At 45.1% G+C, this 7,115-nt stretch overlaps 1 pseudogene; it reads right to left on the bottom strand.

The window, feature by feature from the left end:
• Positions 1 to 3,939: 3,939 nt before the first annotated feature.
• Positions 3,940 to 5,755, bottom strand: LOC100443982 (RUN domain-containing protein 1-like; annotated as a pseudogene).
• Between the last annotated feature and the right edge of the window lie 1,360 nt (positions 5,756 to 7,115).

Raw genomic sequence — 7,115 nt, 5'->3', positions numbered from 1 at the left:
TCAAATTAAAGTATGCATCTCTCAAACCTCTCACTCAATAGTGCTTATTCCAACCTCAGAATATGAGCCATTCCACACTTGCCATTTATAGACATGAAGCCTGCTTGGTGAACAGCCAGTAGGGGACCCTGAAGATCTGACAACAAAATATAAAGCCAAAAAGATACAGAAGGGGCCCCGTGCGGTGGCTTATGCCTGTAATCCCAGCACTTTGGGAGGCCGAGGCAGGTGGATCATGAGGTCAGGAGTTTGAGACCAGCCTGGCCAACATAGTGAAACCCCGTCTCTACTAAAAATACACACACAAAAAAAATTAGCGGGGCATGGTGGCGGGCGCCTATAATCACAGCTACTCGGGAGGGTGAGGCGAGAGAATCACTTGAACCTGGGAGGCGGAGTTTACAGTGGGCTGAGATTGTGCCATTGCACTCCAGCCCTGGAGACAGTGCAGGACTCTGTCTCAGGAAAAAAAAAAAAAAAAGATACAGAAGGAAACCTCTATTCTTAAAAGGTTTCATCTTAGAACCTAAACAATGACCCATAAACTTCCTAGAATTGTGTGCAAAAATGGTATGTAAAGGTAGTTGTTGCTGTTTGTTTGGTTTCGTTTTTGTCTCTTTTTTTATTGTTTTGTTGGGGTTTTGCCCTAAGATTCCCTAGTTCTCCCCAATTTGGCAAAAGGGGCTGTGAAAGGTTTTGAACCTCTGCCAACAAAGAGGCTGCCCTCTCAGATGGTCTCAGTCAGAATCTGCTTCCTCAGAGCTACCTGGCCCCATCCTGGCCACTATTACTACCAGAGACAAGGATGAAAATGTAAATCATTTCCCAATTTGGAAAATGAGAATTTGTAGGAAGCCCTCTAAGGCATTTCCGGTTTGGATGGAGATTCTGGGTTTTTTCCCCTTGGAAATTCCCAGGATCTCCACAGTCTGCTCAGAGAACTAGGTTTAAAAATGCGACTTTCTCTCCCTGCCTGCCATGGCCAGGTGGAAAGAGTGAGTGACTGAGCAGGGGCCATGCCCAGGAAACAGCACAAGGCTTAGTCTAAAGTTACCCATCTCCAGCTGGAGAGGGTCCATGTTGGGTCATTTCCAAGTCTCAAAGAAGCCAGGAATTCTGGTTTTGTGTATGTCTGTGCATCTTTTCCAGTTTTTTTTAAATAGTGGCAGCTAATTCAAAAAGTGTGGTACTCAGGTAGCCAATTTGCAACAAGGACCTGGATTTTATTCTCAAGGTATTTATGAAGGCCTTTAAGCACCCTCCTGCCCCTCTTTCTCTCTGTCTCTCTCTCTCTCTCACACACACACACATACACACACACTCTCTCTCTCTCTCACTCACATACACACATACACACCTCACTTAAAGAAAATAAGATTGCCTAATAAAACAAGTTTCTTTCTGTATCTTTTTGACTTTATATTTTGTTACTGGAAGATCTTCAGGGTCCCCTACTGGCTGTTCAGCAAAATGGCTTCATGTCTGTAAATGGCGAGCGTGGAATGGCTTATACCGTGAGGTTGGAATAAGCACTAATGAGTGAGAGGTTTGAGGGTTGCATATTTTAAGCTCAACATAGCAAAGAGCTCTCTTATACTGGGTGAGAAGAGGATAGTGAGTGCCCAATCTCTGAAGGTATTTAAGCAGAGGCAGGACAACCACTTTTCATGAGAGGAATAGTTTTGCTATATAACCTATGAGAAGCTCCTTCTAAGTCTGAGATTCTCTTCCTTGGTTTTCCTTATAAGTGAAAATCAAAAATGAGTGATTAAATTACTGAATCTGAAGGATGATGCTTTTGAGCTATTGTCTGATGCATTGTAAACTGCAGATTATAGAAGGCGTGAAACATATATGTTTGCCTTGAAAATATTCACTCTAGATGTGTAAACTGCTAGCTCTCATTTGTTTTAAATATACAACCCATAGATTTCTCTTCCTGCATCGTTTCTTCCTGGCTCACGCCTAATATGTAAGAACTGTTCTGGAAGCACCCTGAGTCAGACCGCTCGGGCAAGTAACTAATAATTCATGGAGCACAGATAAGGGAACTGAAAGTGCCTCTAGAGCCAACACCCAGAAAGGAGAGGACATGTTGGGTCTCCCAGAGAGTTAGTTTCAGAGCAAGGACTAGAACACAGGTCTCCTGATTCCCAAGACTAGGGTGCAACATGTTATTCAGCTCACACTAGGAGATTTTTTTTGGAAGATAAAAACATTCTAGAGAGAAAAATTTGAAGAATTTCAGAAATGAAGACGTTTACCTTCATGGGATAGGGTTCTTTTTTTTGTTACAAAACACTATGATTTTATTAGCAACCACATATGTATCATTTTCCACTACGTTTCACAATGGACTTGTTTCACAGGGAAGGTGAACTAATTCTAATGAAATACCAATAACATATCTTAAACAAGTAACATGTTGCTGAAAAAAATTTAAGTTAAAGGCTGCGTGCGGTGGCTCACGCCTGTAATCTCAGCACCTTGGGAGGCCGAGGCAGGCAGATCATCTGAGGTCAGGAGTTTGAGACCAGCCTGGCCAACATGGTGAAACCCCGTCTCTACTAATAATACAAAAATTAGCCGGGTGTGATGCCAGGCACCTGTAATTCCAGCTGCTTGGAAGGCTGAGGCAGAATTGCCTGAACCTGGGCGGTGGAGGTTGCAGTGAGCCGAGATGGTGCCACTGCACTCCAGTCTGGGTGACAGAGCGAGACTCTGTCTCCAAAAAAAAAAAAAAAAAAAAATTTAAGTTAAAATGCACTACATTATGTAGTGCAGAAAAAAAGTGCAGCTGGCAATTAAAGACATGATAACAATGCTGAATCAGTAGTGTTTGGAGTGATATATTTTGCCTATCTTTGGCCAATCCTAGAGTAGTACTCATCACAAGCTGTATGACAAATGTGAACATCATAAGCTGTATGACAAATGTGAACTAATGAGGCTAAAATACTGAAGACCAAATAGAACGATTCCAGAGTCCGTTTCACAATGAAATACTCCACCCCCTGGCCTGGAAACAGTGATCTGCTGTAGTTGCTATCCTGCTGTGGCACCTATCCCTGCTGCAGTACTTATTACCAGATCAGGTGTCCTCCAGCCAGCCAGCCTCCAGGACAAGTGGTGCCCAGTGAGTCACAACCCAAAGAGGAACAGCTGCAGGTTACCGATTTGTATTCCTGTACATACTCGACTTGGGTGGCAAGGATTTTCTCATTTAACTTGAATGTATTTACTTCTAAAAAGACTGTGGGCCAGGTGCAGTGGCTCACTCCTGTAATCCCAGCACTTTGGGAGGCCGAGGTGGGCAGATCACGAGGTCAGGAGATTGAGACAATCCTGGCTTAAATGCTGTTTTCAGAAATCCCCATTCCTAGTTTTAGAGGCAGCCATGGAACATATAGTCTCCTCTGGCCTTGGGGTCAGGAAGAAAGGGAAATCTATTCATAAAAGGAATTTAAATTCTGGCCTTGGCCTCTCAAACATGCTTCAAGTGAAAGAAGATGGCTCAACTAACAGGTTCCTCCAGGCAAAATTATTCTGGGACCAATGACTCACTCATGTTGTCACTCACGGCCATAAAGAGAATGGTTAAAGCAACCCAGGTTTTCTGAGAATCAGATTTGCAGCAATGAGTTGGGGTACTATGTGCCACAATTTATTTATTTAACACAGGCTCAAGCACATGTGCCCACATGTACACTGTGGTTACACACCAGGGCAGAACCTTCTTAACAAGAGAGTCTCCAGCACATCTTTCCAAGATGCTAAGTTGGTGGGGAAAACACACTTTGCACTCATTTGGCTGATGACCTAAGCAGGGTCTGGGAAAAATGCCTTTAACCCCATCTTTGATTCCTTTCTTCTATGCTAGAAGACTAACACATCTATCCCCACTGAGCAAGGAGCTTGCCTGGGGTCAGGGCATTCTCATCAAAAGGCATCTTTGATATTTTTGAGCTGGCTCATGGCCAGATCTACAGGGAGGCTGAACTTGAGGCTGCTGAGGCGACTGTGCAGGTTGAGGGCACTCTCAAAGCCTGTGTGTGCTACGTAGCTCCCAGGCTGGTAGTGAGGCTCGATGAGTGACCCGGACTTGCAGATGAGGTTCACCCAGGACATCAGATGCTGCTCATTCAGTGCCATGCACACCAAAGCCTTCAATTCAGAGTCTGCACTGTGCTTAAAAGGGTTGTGCTCTGTCAGCACCATGTGGATGACTGTCAGTAGGCTCTCTTTGGGGGTCACATCAGTGCCTCCTGTAACAGGAAGGGCAAAGACTGGGAGAGATCCTGGGCTGGGCATAAGCACCGCCATTTTTAGCATGGTAGTACTGTAACCCCCCAAGGGGTTCACCTTGCTGGCTGCCTAGACAGAGCAGATTCATCAAGACAGGGGAATTGCAACAGAGAAAGAGTAATTCACACAAAGCTGGCTTTGCGGGAGACCAGAGTCTCCCCAGGCATTTGGGGGTAGAGTTTTTAAGGATAACATGGTGGATGAGGGGGCGGGGCCAGTGAGCCAGGAGTGCTGATTGGTCAGGGTTGAAATCACAGGGAGTCAAAGCTGTCTCCTTGCACTGAGTCAGTTCCTGGGTGGGGGCCACAAGTTCAGACGAGCCAGTGTATCAATCTGGGTGGTGCCAGCTGATCCATCAAGTGCAGGGCCCACAAAATATCGCAAGCACTGATCTTAGGAGCAGTTTAGGGAGGGTCAGAATCTTGTAGCCTCCAGGTGCATGACTCCTAAACCATAATTTCTAATCCTGTGGCTAGTCTAGTCCCCAGGTAAGAAGGAGATCTGCTTTGGAAAAGGGCTGTTACCATCTTTGTTTTAACTATAAACTACAAACTAAGTTTCTTCCATAGTTAGTTCAGCTTGTGCCCAGGAATGAACAAAGATAGCTTGGGGGTTAGAAGCAAGATGGAGTTGGTTAAGTTAGATCTCTTTCACTGTCTCAGTCATAATTTTGCAAAGGAGGTTTCAGTAGTTTACAAAGAGCTCCCAGGGGTGCATGGGCTCAGGGTCTGAGGAGAAGGCTGTCAGCAAACGAGCAATAGGAGCCATGATGAGGCTCATTCCTGAGGAGGAGGCATATAGTCCATGGGCTAGCAGGTCCCTCACAGCCACCATCAGCTCCTTCCACACAGCCATGGCCAGCTCATCCTTGCCTGCCAGAGAGAAGTCCTGGAGGATGGCAGAGGTGGTGACACGGTAGTGTGGCTGGTGTCTCAAGGCTAACTGCTTCACTCTGCCCACTGACACCTCCAGCCTCTTCAACAAGGGGGCGTAGTCTGTCAGCCTGGCCCCTCTGTTACAGGGTTGGAGGGATCTGGCCTGTGGCACAACCAAATTAGCTAACAGCAAAATCTGGAGCATTGCCAGCGCTTGCGGCATCAGGTGCAGCCCCATCCCTTGGACTTTCTTCACATCCCCTGCCTTTGTTTTGCTGTGTCCTGGAGGCAGTGTGTCTGCTGCTGCCAGTTCTAGTGGAGCCATTTCCTGTCTTCCCAGAGGCCTTGCACTCACAGTGTCCACCACCTGTCTGCAAGGGGCTTCCCACTTCATCTTGGATGAAGTCAATGAACATCTAGAGGTCTCTGATCTGAGTTTTCAGTTGCTCAACCAACTGATCTTTGACTAGGGCTGAGTTGACGATGTGAGCCACTACTGCATCTACACACTGACGAAGCTCTTCAGTGGACAGGGAACTGATGTCCTCATTCAGATGCATGTCCAGTTTCTTTATTAACTCGTCTAGGATCACCCACTGTCTTTCCAACACACGAACTGCGGCAGGGCATCATAACTGCTCTTGGATAGGCAAATGTTTCCAAGTCATCTAGCTGGGTCTTGAGCTGCAGTATCCGTTCTTTCTGCTTCTTCCTCTGGGTTTCCAGACGCTCTTGTTTTTCCTGCTCACTCTGGTCCTCGCCCCACAACTGTGGCCGGTCTGCTGGCAGTTAATTTGTATATTTTTGGTAGAGAGGGGGTTTCACCACGTTGGCCAAGCTGGTCTCGAACTCCGGACCTCAGGTGATCCGCCCGCCTCAGCCTTCCACTTAGGGTTCTTTTTAACCTTTCCTTATTATCTTTTTAATGTCAATAGGATCTAGAGTGATGTCCTATTTTTCTTTTCTAATATTGGTAATCTGTGTCTTCTGTCTTTTCTTTCTTGAACAGTCTGGTAGATTTTATTGATCTTTTCAAACAAATAATTTTCTGGTTTATTAATTTTCCTCTATTGTTTTTACACTGTTTTCAATTTTGTGCATTTTTTCTTCTTTTTCTCCCCTTCACCTTGCTTTGAGTTAATTTTTTTTTCTAGTTGCTTGACATCAGAGTTTAGATTATCGATTAGAGACCTATTTTCTTTTCTAATATAAGCACTTAATGCTATAATATTTCTTGTATGCCTGCATTAATATAGTAGTTGCTAGCCACATTGAGCACTTGAAATGTGACCAATCTGAATTGAGACATGCCATAAGTATAAAATAAATACTAGATTTTAAAACTGTAATACAAAAAATGTAAAATATTTTAATAGTTTTTATATTGTTACACATTGAAAGAGTAATATTTGGGGTATATTGTGTTAAGTTAAATATATGTTAAAATTTACCCCAGAGAGGGCAAGCTGGTCCCTGTGACCACAATTAAGGTGAAGAGAGCCAGGCACGGTGGCTCATGCCTGTAATCCCAGCACTTTGGGAGGCCGAGGCGGGCAGATCACCAAGGTCAGGAGTTCGAGACCAGACTGACCAACATGGCAAAACCCCATCTCTACTAAAAATACAAAATTAGCTGGGTGTGGTGGCGCATGCCTGTAATCCCAGCTACTCGGGAGGCTGAGGCAGGAGAATCGCTTGAACCCGGGAGGCGGAGGTTACAGTGAGCCAAGATCCTGCCATTGCACTCCAGCCTGGGCAACAAGAGCAAAACTCTATCTCAAATAAATAAATCAACAAATAAGAAAACCTACAAATTTCAATTAAAGTAGGAAAAAATCATTGCCTGCTGGGCTCATAAAATGGTATCCAGGCAGTGAGGCAGCAGGAGGGCCAACGTTAGGCTGGCTCAGCAAGAGACAACACAAAGATGGAGCC

Source organism: Pongo abelii, chromosome 4 (assembly GCF_028885655.2).
Source record: "Pongo abelii isolate AG06213 chromosome 4, NHGRI_mPonAbe1-v2.0_pri, whole genome shotgun sequence".
Classification (NCBI taxonomy): domain Eukaryota; kingdom Metazoa; phylum Chordata; class Mammalia; order Primates; family Hominidae; genus Pongo; species Pongo abelii.
This window is presented reverse-complemented; position numbering and strand designations above follow the sequence as displayed.